Consider the following 19301-nt stretch of genomic DNA (forward strand, 5'->3'; position numbering starts at 1 on the left):
TTTATATACTAGGTAATTATTTTTAGTAGTTTAAATGTAATTTTAATCTTTCCTGTAAAGCTAAAGATATTATATCAAAATTACTTTGTCCTTTCTACGTATGTATCTATCCTCATTCTAATAGTATTTGAAGAACTTAAGAATACAAGAAACTAAACAAAACATTTCTCTACTTTCAAATAATTCTACTTACCTACATGCTAGTCAAGCTTTGGACTGATTAATAAATAATATTTGCAAAGATAAATAAAGGTATGTTCCTTTTAGTGTGATGTGTAGAAATGATATCCAGTCTTGAACGTATGAGAAGAGGAACTTTCAAATCTGTTGTAAAATAATTATTTTTACTGCAATTTATAACTTTTTTTTTTTTTTTTTTTTTTCTATCTAGATAGCCTACTGCTTTAACAATATGTTGAACTCTTCATGTGCTAGAACATATCTGAAGAATAGAGTTATGCATATTTTCAGCACAGTGCTCTGAAGAACTCTTTTAATCATATTTTGTTCGCTGGCTTGGGAAAAATTTCCATAATCTTTGTTGTTAAATTGATATTTGATAAATCGGTAATCATGGCTATCTTGATTAAAACATGATTAAAGTGCTCTTCAAAGTAGGAAAAAATATGTATATTTTCATGAGTTACATTGCCTGTACATTTTAAGATCATTTAACAGGAAATCAGTTTCACCTCCTGAAAATTTCTTGATAATGTACTGCTTATTATTACGAAATGTTATGCTCAGCTGTGTTCATTATAGGCATGGGATTCATAAGTACATAAGATCTTCAACATGTTCAAACGTATGACTCTGTCTTCACATACAGGACTGAATAGTATTGTGCTATATCAAAATATATGAACTGATGGCATATAATTTGAAGCAGCTTGTTGTCCTGTGGGTTCATCTCTCCCTTGTCCTACATACACTTAACTGTAAAAACTAGGTGAGTTTCAGCAGGAGAGTTTGAGGGAACTAGATTTTGGGTCAGCTAATGTCTTTGAGATCAGAAAATGGAAGACATGGTTCTGCATCCATAGCATGTAACTGTTGTTGAGTTATATTGGAAGAGTATATCTATTGATGGTTTTGTAGCCACGTTTAAATTCATGAAATTGGCCTTGACTTTGCAGCATGACTTCTATCCATGTGGCAAGTAATGTCTCCTCTCTTTTTGGGCCATACCAAAAAAACTGCAGAATGATTACTTTCTTATGGATGGCTGAGGTCCTCTGACTTTGACAGAGCATACTTGATGACTGCTAGAGAGAGTTAGGCTTGAGATCAAACTCATAATATTAGTGGTTTGTAGTGGCCAGGTCTCAGCCATGTGCTCTGGCTTTGTTAGCTTTTATCCTGGACCCTCTGAGTTGTTGTGTTTCTGAGGCACCTTCTGTGAGCCAGCCTCAAAGTATTCTATGGCTGGAGGATGATCAAAGGCAGGTGAGAGATAGGCAATAAATGGGAAAAGGGTGAGAATTCCTTAAGCTGGGAAACGGAAGAAAAATGAAGAAGGTAGTGGGGAAAAAATCTATTAACTGAAAATAAGTTAGCAAACCAGACATCAAAGTTCCACTTGACCTAAACCATCAACAACAATGAAAACTGTGTACTCACATTATATACTATGCCCTTATGCACGGTATTCTGTATAGAATATACTGTATCAGTCACATTGTAAAAGACCTAGATCAAGTTAAAAAAATAAAACCCAATAGAATGATTACAGCCGCTGCACAGAATGACAAGTATTATCAACAAAAATTAATCAGGCGCATCTTTTAGTGAACTCAATTAATAATGTGCAACAACAGGGTCTCTTTTCTTAAGATGAAAATTAATTAGTAGAGGGAAGGTCACTTGGAGATGCTGACATCACTCATCAGAATGCTCTGGCAGCTCTAATTATTTGTCTTCCAGGCTTGGGTGATCAGAAATTATTGCAATACCTGAGCAACATTTTGAAAAAGCTTTGTGCATGGCTCTTTTAATTAGACCTGGTATTTGATTAATGCAGTGGAAGCATTTAGATCAGCCTCTTATCATTGACTGACTTAGAAGTTTTAGGGAATTACACTGTGCAAGACAGGGTCACTACAGTAGATTTCAGCAATTCAGACCAAAGAAAAAATCAGCTTTAACAATTTGAGTGAACATATATATATTTTCCTTCCTTTACTTTATCATTAGCTAGAAAGAAATTACACACTTTTTAGTGTCAAATGAAGTAAACTGCATACTGTGTGGAAATGTAATTTGTGTGTGCATAATAATACATGATTTACATTTATATATATAAATTTAAAAGCACCTGCTAAATTTGTGCTAGCTAGATTTATAGAAGATTACAGCTAAGCAGAACATTGAGCTATGCTGTGTAATCTGTATTGCATTGACTTTTTATTTATTTTGGTTTTATTTATACACAGAAACACATACACTTGTGCGTATGCATAAATATGTAAGAATGATTTCCAGTTAGAACTGTGAATAATCTGGGGCAATTTTCAGCACCTTTGAGGACAGGCTTTGGGTCTTCTACCAAATCGATCTGGTGGAAGAAGCTATACAGGCAAATGCAGAAAATGTGAATATTATTAAATGGAACAGACACAATAATGGATAAATAGATCAGAAGAGAAGGTTAGTAGTAAAAATAATACCTGTCAAGTGGCACAACTAATTAGCAAAAGCCACCTTGTGCCCATGAGCCATGTGGATCACGGATGTCATTGGTAGGTGGCAAATCTCCACCTTAGGAAAACCTATTGTTTATTTTGGAAATTCAACTTCCATTTTCTGCTCACAGTTTCTGTCTGGCCAACTGATCATTTCAAAACATTCCTGGTGTGAATTTGAGCTTCTCATCTACTGATACAAGTACACAGAATGAACAAAATGCTCTGTTCTTTTAATTAATCACTTTTCATTAAGAATGAGGTTTAAATTTAAAGCATATACTAATTTCCCATTTCATAGGTAAACAAGAAAGTAAACTGGCAACTTATTATCCCCTCGTTTTCTAAAACAACGTCTCAAATGGGCATTGTTTTGCAGAAGTTAATGTGATTGTTCTGGCTGAGAACTGTATTTGGCCCATTATGTTGCATTCTCTCTCACATTTCCTCCCAGCATGGTTTTATTACAACACGGTTTTAAATCATAAACTTATTCACTCTAAGAGACTATAAAATAGAGTAATCAATTTTTATTTTTGATGTATTTGGTTATTTACAGCTTCATTGTCCAGCTAGGGAATATACAGCACTGATATACCACTACTGACTTCAATAGAATTATACTCTTTTATACTGAGGCTGAATTTAGCAATAACAGCTAAAAATGAACGTATCCAGAAACGCAGTAAATTGTGATTTCTCATAAAACCATGTGAAAAAAAAATAAATTGCTTGGTGTCCATATTACTCAGTGTTCTAAGAGTATTGTGTTGTTCTGTATCAAGTATAGTTAGCATCATCCAGATAGTAAAAGACCTGAGTGGGAGGAATCATATCCTGCAACAAAAATAATATTGCAGAAAAACCTTAACAGCAACCCACATCATGGAAGATAGTTTACCATGAATTTTCTGGCAGGTCTGCTTTGTTTCATTTACCAGCTGAGCTGGATCTCTAGATGAAGGGGTGTTTCTCTGTTGCTAGGACCTGTAGAGCTGTTCCAGACATGGGTTTCTCGTTCTCCTCAAGTGCTTCCATCACAGAGGAAGTGCAGCACTTCTCTGAAGCAAGGTTATGGTAAGGAACATAACCTTATAAAGTGAGCTTTTAACTTTCTTTTTTGGTAATCTAATTATTGTTGAAATACAGTTTCATGCTACAGGATGGATTTCCAGAAAAATCCATATTTTCAGATCTAGTTGATGCTTTGAAATTCATTTTTTTAATGAGGGAAGAAACTCTTTCTAGTTATTTTATTTATGCTCACAATGTATACGAATTTGGAATAGCTATTTGGCTCTTTAGACAACACTGGAAAAATTCATAAACACTTGTAAGACATATTATGGAAGATTTTATATTAAATGAAGCCAAACTTAAACATTCTTATATATATAAATGTGTATATATATTTGCTTCACACGGCCTGATGTGAAAAAAATGTTGAAATTTTAAAGTTATCTTTCAAAGAATAAAGTAAAGCAAAAACAAATATGGCAAAAGCACGCATGAACAATTTATCTTTGCTTATGATTTTGGGCACTTTAAGTTGGATCCTTGACTTGTTTTAGACAATTTAAGACATTTCGGTAGGAGCCTACCCTATGGTAGGGTAAGTGAATGAATCCTTTCCTTGAAGTGACTGGTTTTTATATGGCTTTACAGCTTAGGTTAGATTCCAGATAGCTAAAGTTACATGTGGTGAATCACACACTGTATCTAAGTCATAGCTCTCTGTTGTACTTGCCATTTGGATGTTGAAAATGTGCCTAATTCCAGCACCCTTCCACGCTTCAGAATAAATCAGCCATGGGAATCTGTCTGAGCTGTACACAAAGTAATGACAGGCCCTTGCAAACTCAGATAGATTTTATGGCAGTTCTGTTTAGCAGTTGTTTGTGGTCATGTTCTGTTTAGAAATGCATTGTATTTCTTTACTCATTTGTAGCTTTCTTATTAATTTCTTTTCATTATAATTTACCACTACAAGCACAAAATCCTCTGGTTCTATGCCTAAATATTATTGTCAACTTGAATAGGGAAGTTCTGGAATAACATGAGTGTAATTTATACCAGTAAAACAGCACACAGAATTTAATCTTAGCAATGTGGAGATCTGCATAGGCACCTGATAATAAAGAAAGGAAGTGTAGGAAAGTACATCAGAGTGAGCCAAATGCTTGGGTTTGTTTTGCAATCCATCCTTAGTCTTAAAATTTTATTTTCGTCCATTCTAAGCTGGCCATGAATAGACATTGTGGTTGTAGTATGGTTGTTTAAATGTAATAGTTCTGCAGAATATATTGTTTATTTGGGATTTTAATATTTCATAGCTGCACTTGACAGATCTTTATATGAACGTACATTTTGATGCTTCCTTGAAGTTAAGTATCTATAAAGTTTTTAAAGGACTGGTTTGTTGTTTAAAAGGAGTTCCTTTGTACCAGATGCCGGGTGTAATTTACGTTAACGTTAATTAACAATATTTGAAGCAAATCATGATAAATAGATGTCCCCCCAAACATTATGCATATAGTTGTCTAAGTAATCTGATGAGTAACGAATCAAATTAGCAAAAGCTTTGCCAATGTTGAAACATAGGTCTTTATTAGAAGACATATACATCATTCCAGCTGTGATATTTCTTATGCTTATTATTTTGATCAAATCTGCATCACAAAATTACAGTGAAGACATTTACTGCCTTTGGAAACTCCATTTCTCTCTGCTTCTGGAGGGTAAGCTTTACTTCTTCTTGCACATACTAGATTAAAGGAAGTCTGAATTTAAAAATTAACACAAATAATTCGTTGCATAGAGAACCTTTGTTAGAAAGCCCTCTGTTTTCATAAAAGCAGCAAAATCAGATTTGGCCATCTGTGTTTAAAGTGTATAGAAATGTCTTCTCAAACTGCATTAGCAAGAAAAACATATCATTTCTATGTGTTTTGACTTTGACCTCTCTACCAAATGCTATCTGATGGACAAAGGGAAAGTACACATATATATTTATATTGTGTCAGCATTACATTTTATGGCAAAGGATAAATATTAGATGATTTTCTACCACCCTTTGTTTAGCTACATGGGGCTCAGCTGCGTTGCTTCTAACCCTAACTACATCACTTCAAATTACCGGTAAATTAACAGAGTAACACTTGCAACCTTACAGCAGATTTGATCCAAATAGTCTTTAAATGCCATTTCTGTTCCTATTAACCTAAAGATCGGCATAGCAGATATTTTCGTAAGGCTGCCCAGCAATACAGGGCATTAATGGCTAAGTTGTGACAGCACTTTTCATGATGATTTATGATTCAGTGTTTAACTTGATTACTCCACTGCTGACTCTGAATACTATTTCAATTAGCGCACAGAAGGTCACATCACAAATATTCCTCTATAATCTATTCCTATTAACACTAATACACAGAGTAACCAAATCTTTTCACCCTTGTTGATTTGAATCATCCATAGCACTAACTGCAGGCTTGTTTACTAGTTTACTGCTCTGGACACATCCGAAATGGTAATTTTCAGTCCTTTGAGTATCATTAATGGCTGTACCATGACATTGTGAATAAAGCGTTCCTTTGCTGCTGTGTGTACATTAATAATTATCAAAGGCTGAGATATTTTAAACAGAAGGTACACTTTCAGAAAAGGAGTCCTGTCTAAACTGCTATTTTGCAGCTAATCATGAAGAGAAAAATAATAAGATAGTTTAGAAACAAAACAGGAAAGGTTGGTTAGTATAATGCAGGATAATGTACAAACCTAAAACACTGTGGGTAGGAGGCTCGGTAAAGATGGGATTTGGAAGCCACGTTTTGCCTGACACATATATATGTTCCTGTGTTACACCCATATAGGCACTGATGTTAGGCAGCTGAATCACACTTTCGATCTCCATCATCTGGTTGGTCCAAGTTGAGTGTGATGATGTGCTGAGCAGAGGTGTCACATGTTCTGTAGCTGAAGCGCTGTGTTACATCACTAATTAAATTGCAGTTTTTACTGAGCAGAAGGGTGAACAGAATTTTCTGGTGTGATGGACAGGGCATTAACTGAGCAGTAGGGTGGGAATACTACTAGTTCCTGCTGCAAAGACCACTTCACTATTTAACACATGTTGACATCATGTTGATATCAGTGCCCTTATGGTAACAACCTAAATGTCTAGCCTTTGAGGACTTTTAAAAATACAAATAAAAAATGCTGTTTTGCAGAACAATATGTTATCAGTCCTATTTTTTGAAGAACTTTTTTTTTTTCTTTTTTTTTTTTTCTCTGTCTGTGGATGGACAGTGCTTCAAACTGACTAACTTTAGTGGATGAAGCTACCTTAATATTTCATTTCAGATCAAGAATAAAGGATCCTCATTGCTCCCACTCTTGATGATGTGGTTAATGCTGTGAAGCAGCTGTAGAGTGCACAAACTGTATCCCCTTTCGAATGAAACTAGCTTAGAAGATGTGGTCTAGGAGCCACATAATGAGCTCCAGCTATTAATTTGTTTTCACCATGTGGATCAGATTAGCCCAAAATAAAACCCCACCAAATCATTTCTGTGTACATAGGTCCTCAGCACCAGTTGTTCTGCTCTAAAGACACACTTGTTCTGTCCTGCACTACTTGATGTAGCCATTAAAACCCTGAGTATTAAACATCTAGGAGTCACCCGTCACCCATTCTAGTCCAACCTATCACTTTGATTTAGTAGTGATTAATACTTTGATTTGCTAGCAATGTATACATCATCTAGGTAATGTGAGTGTTTCAAAATTGAATTAAATTACTTGTTACATTAATTATTTTATAGATAAGTTTCTGGGTTTTTTTTTCCCCAAATATTTCATTCACAGCTAGCTTACACAAATCTGTTGTTAATTTGCACACAGATGTCACTCTCTGCAGGACATAAAAACAAAGCAGAGATGGCCAGCAGTACGATATCTTGTTGCATCATACTTACAGAAGGAGCCTGCCTTTCATGTTTGTTCTTTGTAAAACAAAAGCAAGATCTCTGGAAAGAAAACATACTAAGTCCTCATTTTCTGTTCACATATTTATGTGGAGATATTTAGTTATTTATTGCAGTGCATGTACTCTTTTTGGAAAAAAATTAAATTTACTGCAAGTGAAGACTGAATAATTTCTAGAACAATGGTATTGTTTCCCTCTGTTTCACAAAATATGGGACTACAGATTTGGACAATTCTGGGAAGGGGGGGGAGGGAAGAAAAATGGTGACTGTGTTTTCCTTAGGGAAATGAAAGCAAGTTTTATCGTGCTGACACTTCCAACAAATATTCTAATATAACTACTGTTAAAAAGTCGTTTGTTGTTTGGGTGGTAGGACTTGGATTGAAGTCTTGTATATTACACAGGTATATGAGAGCTGAAAGAGAATAAATGACTTTCAGGAATTACTGGTTGGGAGTAGCACAATGGTGACTGCAGATGGAGGTTTAAAACAGTCTGACTTACGCTAAGTTGTGTGCTTTAAAAAAAGCCCAGGTTAGCATGATATGAATTGAGGGATTAGTACTACTTTCTGCAGAAAATTCTGTAACAGTTTGATACCCCATCCCTTGAGGTTTTCAAGGCCAGGTTGGATAGGGCCTTGGGCAGCCTGGCCTAGTATTACATATGGAGGTTGGTGGCCCTGCATGTGGCAGGGGAGTTGAAGCTTGATGAGTCTTGAGGTCCCATACAACCCCAGCAATTCTGTGATTATCTGACTAATTCTCTTATACTAACCATTTTTTTTTTCTTCTTCTTTTCCTGAGATAATTTTAAAGGAGCATCAGTATCAAAAACTCTTTTACATTCTGATACTTTAGGTATGCTTTCTTATTGTTCTGATTATTCTTTTCCAAGTGATCTGAAAAGGGAAAAAAACTGTACGTAAGTAGCATTTTTATACGATAACTGCAACTAAATGACAGAACATAAATTCCTAAAATAATCACTGCAGTAGGTCTCACAGGACAGTGGAAAAAACCCTTAAACAGACTAATAAAACCAACATCCATATATTTCTTGCCCAATTCACAACCAAATTCTAAAAAGTCTTCAGACAGTTCAGAGGCATTTATTGTAAGTACTCAAAAACAATACTTGTGAACATATTTATAGAAAAGGAATTGGTGTTTATTGGATTAAAGTAAGCATCATTACTTCTAGTACTTGAATGAATGTGGGGATCACTCTTGGTATATGTATCAAAAAATGCTAGTCCTTTTAATATGCATTTAACATTTAAACATCCTTATGGAAGGTCATATTGTTTCTTTAACAAATACGCCAACATTTTCAAATGTCAAAAGTGGTCTGAATCAATGCAGAAGAGAGGGAACAGGAAAAGAAAAAGGGCAGCCTGGAGGCAATGTGTGCAAAGATGGACAGGGGAAGGATAGTTTGATAGGAATAAAGAGAGAAAGAATTGGCAGATACAGAGCAAGAGACATTACCAAAGATGAGGAAGGATATTAGCACACAAGGCTACTTCTCTCCAGAGCTTCCAAGAGAATTTCTGAGCTGCAAACGTCCCTTGGTTGTGTGCAAAATAGTTACACAACTGACAAAACAGACATCTCACTCCCATTGGAGTCTAAGTTCAGAACTCTGGCAATTGCCAGTGTTCTATTTTAATGAACCTCAGCAAGGGCGCTGAATTAAGGGTAGATAGGTACTTTGCACTGGTACGTGAATCTTTGTAAATTAATTTTTCTATGATCTGTTTTTTATAGGTAATTATTCTTTCTGGACAGTTGTCTTTGATTTTGTTGTTTATTTTTTTCTTGGTGTGGAGAGTATCAGCTATGAGAAACAGGGAGAAGCATAAAAACTGATGTAGGAAGTAGCTGACTTTCTCAAATCAGTTGAAAGTTTTAAACAACAACAAAAAAAATTCTACAATATTTTAACTTACTGGCTTCAGTTGTTAATAACTACAAGTAAATAAAGGCAAATACTGGACAGTGAAAATCTTGCAACTTGAAAATCTATCTGGCAACAATTTGATTATGTTCTATGAATGTGTAAAGATGGAATTAAAAGTAAAGATCCTTTATCAGCTCCTTTTTGTTTGTGTTGTTTTTGGTTTTTTTTTTTTGTCATAGGATCCATTTATTAGCCTGGAAATAATGTGACAATTGACTCTAGCAGTAACACAGTACTTATTAGTAAGCTTGACAGGGAGGTGCCAGTAGCTACCTGAGATTGTATTTTATCAATCTTCATGGCTCATTTGAGAAGCCTTCTACAACACTGTGACCTAACCCCAGTGCTTACTGGGACAGAGGCAAACAACCATAAGCACAGTGGGGACTTGAATAAAGTTTTTGTTTGGCAACTTCTGCCTGCCAGATTTGATGTCGAATGTAAGACGCATCACATGCAAATTTTGTATGTCAAGGAATGCAGGGATATGACAAGAAAGGCTAAGGCCCACTTTGCATTAAATCTGGTGAGAGAGTTCAAGGGGAAAAAAAAAAAAAAAGGCTTCTTTAAGTATGCCAATAACAAAAGAAATAGTTGGGAAAATGTAACCACCTGCCAAAGAAAGAAGGCACCCTGGTAATGGAGAACAATGAGAAGGCAGTTACTGAACATCTTTGCTACCTGGAGACAAAAGAAAGAGTCTGGGAATAAGATGGTTTCCCCCTTGTTGAGGAGGATCCAATCAGATAACATCTAGACAAACATGACATGCACAAATCCATGGGCACTGATGGGATGTGCCCATGAGTGCTGAGGGAGCTGAGCTATTCTCAAGTGTCTTTGGCAGATCATGGAGAACAAGAGTGGTGCCTGAGGACTGGAGGATAGCCAGTGTCCCTCAAGTCTTCAAAAAAGGCAAGAAGGAGGACCCAGGAAACTACAGGCCAGTCAGCCTCAACTTGATCCCTGGAAAGGTGATGAAACAGCTTATTCTGGAAGTCATCTCCAAGCAAGTGGAGGAAATCGTGTTTGACCGATATGGTAGTTTTCTATGATGTCATGACCAGCTGGGTAGAGGAGAGGTGAGCATTGTATATTGTGTACCTTGACTCCAGCAAGGTTTTTGATATCTTTATAGGTAAGCTTAGGAAGTGTGAGATAGACAAGTGGATGGTGAGCTGGATTGGGAATTGGCTGACGGGCAGCTCCTCAGTTAAAAATTGTTCTCCATTACCAGGGTGCCTTCTTTCTTTGGCAGGTGGTCTTTTCAGTGGTGCCCGGTGTCAGGAAAATGGGCAAAAGGAACAACATGGATCAACATCATCATGCAAAAGAAGCAGCGACTATGGGTATTTTAGAGGTTTCACTGTTTGATCTCTCCTGAGTTTTCTCAAGATTTTTTTTTTTTTAATTTAATTTATTTTTTTGTGTGGATTATTATCATTTTGAAGGAATTGATAGTTTCTTTTTAATTTCAAGATGCTACTGATTTGTAACACAATGATTCATCACGGTGATAATGACATTAGTAATGACATTCCTAAAACTAAAAGATTTTGAACTATTTCTTCCACAGATACTGAAATGTAGAAAATAGTGTAAGAAAAATAAAAACAAAAATTCAGTGTTTTTTCTTGTCTTTCTGACTGTTGAGCTTTTCAGATGCATTCTGTTTATGGTCCAGTGCCCACAGAAAAGACAGCTACATATTCATAAAACAGATGCGAATTGAGATTATAATTTATTTGCTCTGTTCAAGAACTAATAAAGAACTGAGTAAAGAATTAACTGTTACAAGATTCACAATAAAGCCACGACTTTGGGCAAAACTGATGTCTGTTTTGTGTAATGGTGAAATATGAAGGCTTGATTCAGTTTTCTAGTGCTGTGCATTAGTAATGTCCTCTAGATTACCGGGCAGGGGAACTGTGTCAGTTTTTGTCATGCAAGAAGAAATGTTTTAATCTGTTTAGAAGGCTGGTGCAGTACGAATTACTTAGATACCATATGTCCTCAGAATCACATGGCAAATTCCTCCTGCCTGAGGAACCACACCAAAAAATTATTTTGTTTGTGTGGTCCAATACTGAAGAAAGGAATATATTGTTTTGTATCGTCTTTAGCAATGCACTTTATGTTCTAGTTAGGAATGACAGTACAACAATAAAGAATGTGTACAGAACAGTTTGGCTTTGCTTGTATGATACACATATCAAAATATTTATTAAATTATATTTCTGGGATATAATCATAGAATCAAAGAATCATAGAATGGCTTGGGTTGGAAGGGATCTCAAGGATCATCAAGCTCCAACCCCCCTGTTGCATGCAGGGCCACCATCCTCCATGTCTAATAATAGACCAGGCTGCCCAGGGCCCCATATTTCTTTCTTTTTTTTTTTTTGTCCCCATGTTTTGCAGTACCTGATTAATGCATAGACTTTTTTATAACCGCAAAATAAATACCTATACTTTAAATGATTTTATCATCTCTGTACCATGCAATAGCTAAATACAGATCGAGGTTGTAAGTAGTAGGAAATAAATGAGCACAGCCGGGCTCAATAAATAAAGGGAGCAGATACTGAAGTTAACAAGAGTTGAGCAAGAGAAGGAGAGCACACCAGGGAAAGAAAGACATGATGCTGCTCACTTACTTGTGGAGCAAGCATGTGTGTAAAAAGAGAGGCAAGAAGGGAAGGCTTGGAAAAATAAAGATGCTATTTACATATTTGATTTTCAGATTCCCCAAATATGTAAAATCTGAAAGGAATCTCAGATTTAAGAGTTAGAAATCAACATGTTAGTGAACGAATTGTCTCAACAATAACATCACTAAAGTAATGTGATGCCTGCAGCAAAAAGCCATTGAAACAAGAAAAATCACTGTTAAGGCTGCACCATGCCATATGTCCTCTAATACCTAACAACAACAGGGGCACAAAAAGCAAGTCATTAAAGTTGCACCCTATTGTGAGTAGGTATTAGAGGACATATGGTGCATTTCAAGTAGAAGTATAAAATTCCACGCTTTTCTTTCCTGGCAACTGTTTTTTAACATAGGAAGCTTTTGTTGCTATTTTGGTCTTCTAGGAAAATTGCCAAAATTTCAGCTTTTGATAAAAATGACAAAAACAAACAAGCAAATAAAAAACACTTTCACACCTGAAACCTTTTGAATTTGCAATAGCTGCTGACATTAGATATGCATCAGCTTTCTGAACAGAAGTCTAGAAAGTGAAACACTTCTGACTTTTTGCACCAATTAAAGAAATTGAGTTGACACAAAATGGGAAGAAGGCTCTTTTATGAAAGCTGGTTAAAGGACAGCAGAGGGTAGGTCTCACCTGTGGAGTCTGGAGACAAGAGTAGCCATTGAAGAGGACAGAGTTGAAAGGCTTGCCTTCTTTGTTTCTGAGAGGAAAACCTGAGAGTGATAACAACTGAGATTCACTGAATCACAAAGGTGGATAAAGTGCAATTAGCTAAGTTTGTGCATAAATGAACTTTCCCCACCTAGATATTCTTAAAGTGGATCAGAAGTACTATAAAGCAGCACTTCAAAGTGCGATTTCAAGCTCTGAAGATCCCTTAAATGAGACTGGCATCTTGAAATGCAGACTTGAGGACTTTCCCATTAACATTATTGTTATTTTACAGCCTTTTGCTTATTTTTCAAATTCATTCTTATTTCTCAATTTCAAAATTCCCACTGGTGTCCACTTCATTAAGTGCTGAGTAGTCAGTTTTAAACAAAACATGGTAACCAGTGCAGTCCATTGTGATCCAAAGGGCTAGGAGTGGAATGAAGCTCAGTAATGCACTGGTTAGTAGAGGACAAAATGTTAGAAGTAGGCTCAGGCACAACTCTCGGAAACACAGTGGACAGTTGGTATAAGATGAATGAAGACTCCAGATATGGTGTAATACCTTAGAGCTAACAACAGTGTAGGCATTCTGGTATTCCTACACTTGATGCTTTCCTTTTTCTTTGTTTTCAAACAGCTTTACTGGCAATCCAGTGACCTTCTTCTTCTTACAAAGATTGCCTGGCTGTATATCACCCATTTCTCCTGCATCAAATCTTCCTGTAGTGGCTGTATGTGACACAAGAAAGAATGTATTTGTTTTCCAGAGCAAAATATCCTTAGTTCAGGCTCTAATAAGGTAAAAGAGGAAAAAAATGGAAATCAATTATGTTCAAGTCTCTTTGAAGTACAGTGCAATAAAGCAAAAATTGTGCTATTAAAATGGACCCACTCCTATATTAACCTAGCATCTCATTCAGTCTGTGTTTTCAAAGAGTTTTTTCTCCCTTGGTGCCCAGACACAGACATTTGAGATGTGCAGAACAGCAATAGGAACATTATAAAATGTCAGTAATTGCTGTGCATGCACATAAACTCGTTATTTTAAACAAAAAAAAAGCCTTCTTAGATTTTTTTTCCCCCCACAAAATAGGTAAAGAGATTAGCTCACATTAGGGTCCAGTGGCCTGCAAAATTAAAACTGTTGGAGCAGAAAAAATCCCTGATCAGAGATTTTTAAATCTGAACGATAAGATCAACAATGGACTACCAACAAATATTGGAGGTTTGGAATAAATCAAGTTGTATATGTTTTCTTAATGTTAAGATTAATATTTTAGAATTCAGTTATCAAAGTAAATTGGTAACAAGTATAGGAAACAATTATATTTAAGTACATTATTGTGTTCACACAGCAAAGTCTCTTCTTCATAAAGCATGGACTCTCTGAAGGAAGTTTTCACCATTTCCATTATTTCAGCATATACTAAAATGCATACACATGTACATGACTAACAAAAACGCTTCCTCTACAGATGTCTATAGTGTTACCTTTTGTTAATATAATGGAGGATGCACAGAGAAAGGAATAAAAGTGCATTCCATTATTCCATTCCATTCCATTTAGAGCATTGTGGAAAGCAAATGCTTTGTGAATGGAAAAAATATGAAGTCTTTACATACAAAAAAGTCATTTGCAGCCTCGGAAATATTAAAGTCTGCATTTCTTTTTCAAGCCACCTTTTCTTCTAATAGAAGTTCCACTAATTTAACTTTACCCAAATACCTCCCTGTATTACTAGGCTGATGGTGATATTCTCTAGAAGAATCCTGCCTGGAACTGTTTTGTTCATTCAGGCTTTCTCATGATATTAGTCATGCAGTTATCAAACAGATTTCTGCTTGTTACTGATTTTTGTAAGGTTAGTTGCTGCTAAGCCATAAAATTAAGATGAAGTGGCAATGCAAGCAAAGCGGTACTGTCCTGAGTAAGCAGGAGAAGCACCCTGAAAAAGCCCAAATGAGCAAAGAGATGGAAACTCTTCCCATGGGAAAGCTTTCTTTCTTTTTATTGTATGGATAACTAATTACATATAAAATTGAAAAAAGCCAAATCATACAACAGTATGTGATGATCTTTGATAAATCACACTAAACAAATATTAGATATCACAATGCTGTGATACACAGATAGTCCCATATAACAGTGTTCATAAAAAACCCGGCATCATACAAGTTACTTACATTTTCAGTGGAAGAATAGCTTGTTATTGCAATGAATGTAAGTATGAAAACTTAGAAAAACACAAGTTTATCTCATCAGATTGTGGGTTGGGTGCCAAAACAAAGTTTACTCTGTCTGTTGTTGTTGTCCTTGGCTGCTTGAAAATACAGCTGGCAAAACAAAGCTGTCTGAAATCAAAGAGTACACAAACTTTCAAGTATTCAAATGGTATTCATCCTCCAGCTCATCTACAACAAACCTTGGATTTTTGGGGGTGTTGGAGTGTTGGTGAGGAACAGTTGTCTGTATTTTTCTGTTTTCAGGGTTTGCTTAGATCTTCCCCCCCCCCATATTTAAGAACTACATTTTTGAAACTTGTTAGCTTTGGTTCTGTTCTTAAAATGAGGGTTATAAATGACTGATCTATACTTCATAAAAGAAATAATTCAAGCTTCAGATAGACACCAGCCAACATTTGTAAAAAATATTGATTCACGAAGTGGATAATTCACAGTGCTTGTTTTACATGAAATATTTTGAAACATACATTAACTTTGAGAAGTTTTAAACTATTGATGAGAATCACTAGCCACCTTTGACAATGCTCTTTTTTTTTTTTTTTTCCTGAGTATTTACCTTCTCACAGCCCAAACAATAGCACCTCTGCCAAATAATGTCACATTATGTGCTTTGAAGTTTTAGTTGGCATCTGTTTAGATATTTAATATGTGTGTTGGAAGAACAGTGTGCTCCATATGAGTTGGTACAAAGCTGCTCGTAAACCAACAAGAGGCTGTCGTGCTAACCTGTCAGTTAGCTAACCTTTGCTGAGGGATTTCTTCAAGTACATAGGTCATGCTGAAAGTAATTCTTCCTATTTATTTCCATGGAAATTACAACAGATAACAACAAACTCAGTATTGCTATCTGATAGAGAAAACTCTCAGCTACAAACTGTTGTTTTTCAACAGTCACCACCACCATGAGCTATGCATCTTCACCAGAAATGAACACAAGCCTGCATGCCATGTTTGTAAAAACCTGCACCAGTGGAAGTGACCTGCTGTTGCTGCTGTCACTGTTGAAACATACTACTCAATACCTCACTGTGCTCATATCTGCTCTTTGGTCTCTATCAACATTCCATTTCTACTGCACTACCTTCAGTTCTCTATCATGTATCCTACAGAAGTTCTTCTTTGCTACACTGCACACAGTCACTTTCCATCACCTAAACTTCTGTCTGGGCAAATGGCCACAGAAGCTCTCTGACTCCAGGCTGCACATGTGGTCATCTGCTCATACCTACAAGGGCCAATATCACAGAATCCCAGAATCCCAGAATGTGAATGGCCTGGGTTGATATCTTCCCTCCTTCAACTTAAAACCATTTCCCCTTGTCCTTCTGTTATCTACCCTTTCAAAGAGTTGAAATACACTTAAGCCATATGCTTATATGCTCATAACCCACCTGCTAACTCATGAATAGCAGATCCTCATTTAATCATCTTTGGCTCTCCTATTACTTTATCATGTTTGTCTGAAATGGAGCAGAGGTTCATCAGTGGCAAGGAGATGACCAGGACTGATGAATGAGTAGAACTTTATTTATCCATCAAAATATTGTTCATTAATAAAGCTAGCATGAACAGCTAAAAGAGCAGAGTTGACCAAGCAGCCCTATATACTGGGGTATTTTTGCCCACTCTAATAGTTAATTTTGTCTCAGCTGACAGACCAGAGTTCTCTGTCCTTAAAAAATTTTTTTTGTGCTGGTTCATGTTCTAATAAAAACATTCTTTGAGGGTTTTTAAAGACTTTTTGTGGTTTTTCTATACTCACTTGAAAGAAATTCTGTAGGCCAATTCATTTGAATGCTCCAGCTGAACTGGGCTGACAGCATGTTAAAAAAGTTCCCTTGCTAGGCAGTTTTAAGATAATATCAAGATCAAATTAATATATTCCCTTTAATTAAAAAAAAAAAGTCAACTTTTGAGCAAACTACTAATTTGCCTTTCTATATTTGTTTTGATTACAAAAGAAACAGACTTTCTGTACTTCTAATACCTTTTCCTTAGTCTGTCTGAATATTTCTCTTCACTCTTCCTCTTTTAATAACCCGTAGTAAGCTTGATGAGATTTCCCAACAATATATTTTTCACATCTCACAAATCTGCTGAAAGTTGTGAAGGTACATAAGGAGACCTTGTTAGTGACCCAAATGAAGGAAAGATTGAAACCACTGCTCAACCTTCATTGGACAATAGAAAATCCATGGAAAACTAAAGTGGTTTCTGACAGTAGGAAATATTTGCTGGAAACACAGTATCTGTAACAGGAGAAGATATCTTCTGTAAAACAAATCTGTAGGAAACTAGGCCTGTTTAGCTCTGGTACTCACAAAACCTTTAAAAGAATATTATCAAATCTATTCTGTGTAAGAATTTGCATGTGTATATCTCTTCAGCAAGATCAAAGCAAGCTTTGTTATTCACTCAAACTACAGAGGCAAAAATGCACAGGGCACTGCAATCAGGGCTAATAATAAGTCCTGTGACTATACCACTGTCACAATTAAGCGTGGAAAATTTTTAAAAAATATATCTGTAAAATGATTTGCTAGAGATGTTCTTTTTGTTTTATTTCCTTTCTTATTCTTTCCTACTCCACAATGACTGTACAACTTAGACTACACAACTATGATGGAGTGTTGGCATCACTGCACAAAGGAAGAACAACTGATATCTACCTGAACTTCTACAAGGTTTTTGACACGGTTTCACATCACATCCTTAACATCTCTCAATTGAAGAGAGACAAACTGTTCAGAGACTGAAGAATTGGTTGAAAGGTTGCAGCTAGAGGATTGTTGTCAGTGGTTCTATGCCCAGGTGGAGGTCTGTCTTGGGACACTTCAATGTCTTTACCAGTGATCTGGATAGCAGGATCTAGTGTACGCTCAGAAAGTTTGCTAATGACTTTATGTGGTATGTGGTACAGTTAATACAGTAAGAGGAAGAAATGCCTTCCAAAGGTATTTGGGCAGGCTTGAAAAGTTGGCCTGGGTGAACACAATGAGATTGAACAGATCCAAGTGAAAAATGTTGCATTTGGATCAGGGCAATCCCAGATACGTGTACAGATGAGGAGAAGATGTCATTGAGAGTTGCCCTGTGGAGAAGGACTTGCACACTTCTGGTAGATGAAGAGTATTAGAGGAGCCAATAGTTTGCATTTGCTGCCTTGAAGGACAAATGTATCCTGGGTTACATCAAAAAAGGGGTTTCCCTCTTGAGGCCCTGTGTGGAGTACTGTGTTCACGTCTGGGGCCTTGTGCACAAGGACATAGAGTTGTTGGAACAGATCCAGAGGAAGGCCACAAAGATTATCAGAGTGCGCCTATGAAGAGAGACTGAGGAATCTGAATTTGTTTAGCTTGGAGAAAAGAAGGCTCCATGGAGAACTCATTGTGACCTTCCAGTACTTAAAAGGGATCTTATAAGCAGGAGAGAGACCAACTTTTTACACAGTCTGATAGTGACAAAACAACAGGGAGTGGTCTTAAATAAAATAAGGGAAATTTAGATTAGGTATCAGGAGGAAATTTCTTACTCAGAGAGTGGTGAGGCACTGGAACAGGCTAAAGTGAGATTCTGTCTGTGCTTTGTTCATTGGCCTGGAGCATCTCTCTTGTGAGGAAAAGCTGAGAGACCTGGGACTGTTCTGCCTGTAGAAGTGAAGACTGGAGAAGGATCTGATCAGTGCTTACAAATATCTAAATCTAAATTGCAGAAGTGGAAGGATCCAGGCACTTGTCAGAGAAAACAATCTACTCTTGCTCATTTCTTTTTTTTCCTTTGACATCTTTAAGCTTTTTAGAGAGACTTAGATGCCTTGTGCTGCTGATCTAACAAATCAAATCATTTAAAGGTTTTTGGTATGTTATTTTTTTACACCAACTAAAAAATGACACAGTGCTTCAATAGCTTAATTATCTAAATCTCAGTCTCCTCAGGTGTATAACAGAATCATAGAATGGACTGGGTTGAAAAGGACCACCAAGATAATTTAGTTTCAACTTCCCCTGCTATGTGCAGGGTCACCAACCACTAGACCAGGCTGCCCAGAACCATATCCAG

The 19301-nt window shown here is 36.4% G+C and overlaps 1 long non-coding RNA gene across 1 annotated transcript; it reads right to left on the minus strand.

Moving 5' to 3' along the window:
* Positions 1-7135: 7135 nt before the first annotated feature.
* On the minus strand, positions 7136-15356 carry LOC107308068. The gene is made up of 4 exons (XR_001552623.2): positions 15183-15356; positions 13561-13789; positions 12978-13057; positions 7136-8569 (listed from the first exon to the last, which is right to left on the minus strand). It is a non-coding gene; the product is annotated as an uncharacterized LOC107308068 (long non-coding RNA).
* Positions 15357-19301: the final 3945 nt, after the last annotated feature.

Source organism: Coturnix japonica, chromosome 1 (genome assembly GCF_001577835.2).
Source record: "Coturnix japonica isolate 7356 chromosome 1, Coturnix japonica 2.1, whole genome shotgun sequence".
In the NCBI taxonomy this organism is placed as follows: Eukaryota; Metazoa; Chordata; class Aves; order Galliformes; family Phasianidae; genus Coturnix; species Coturnix japonica.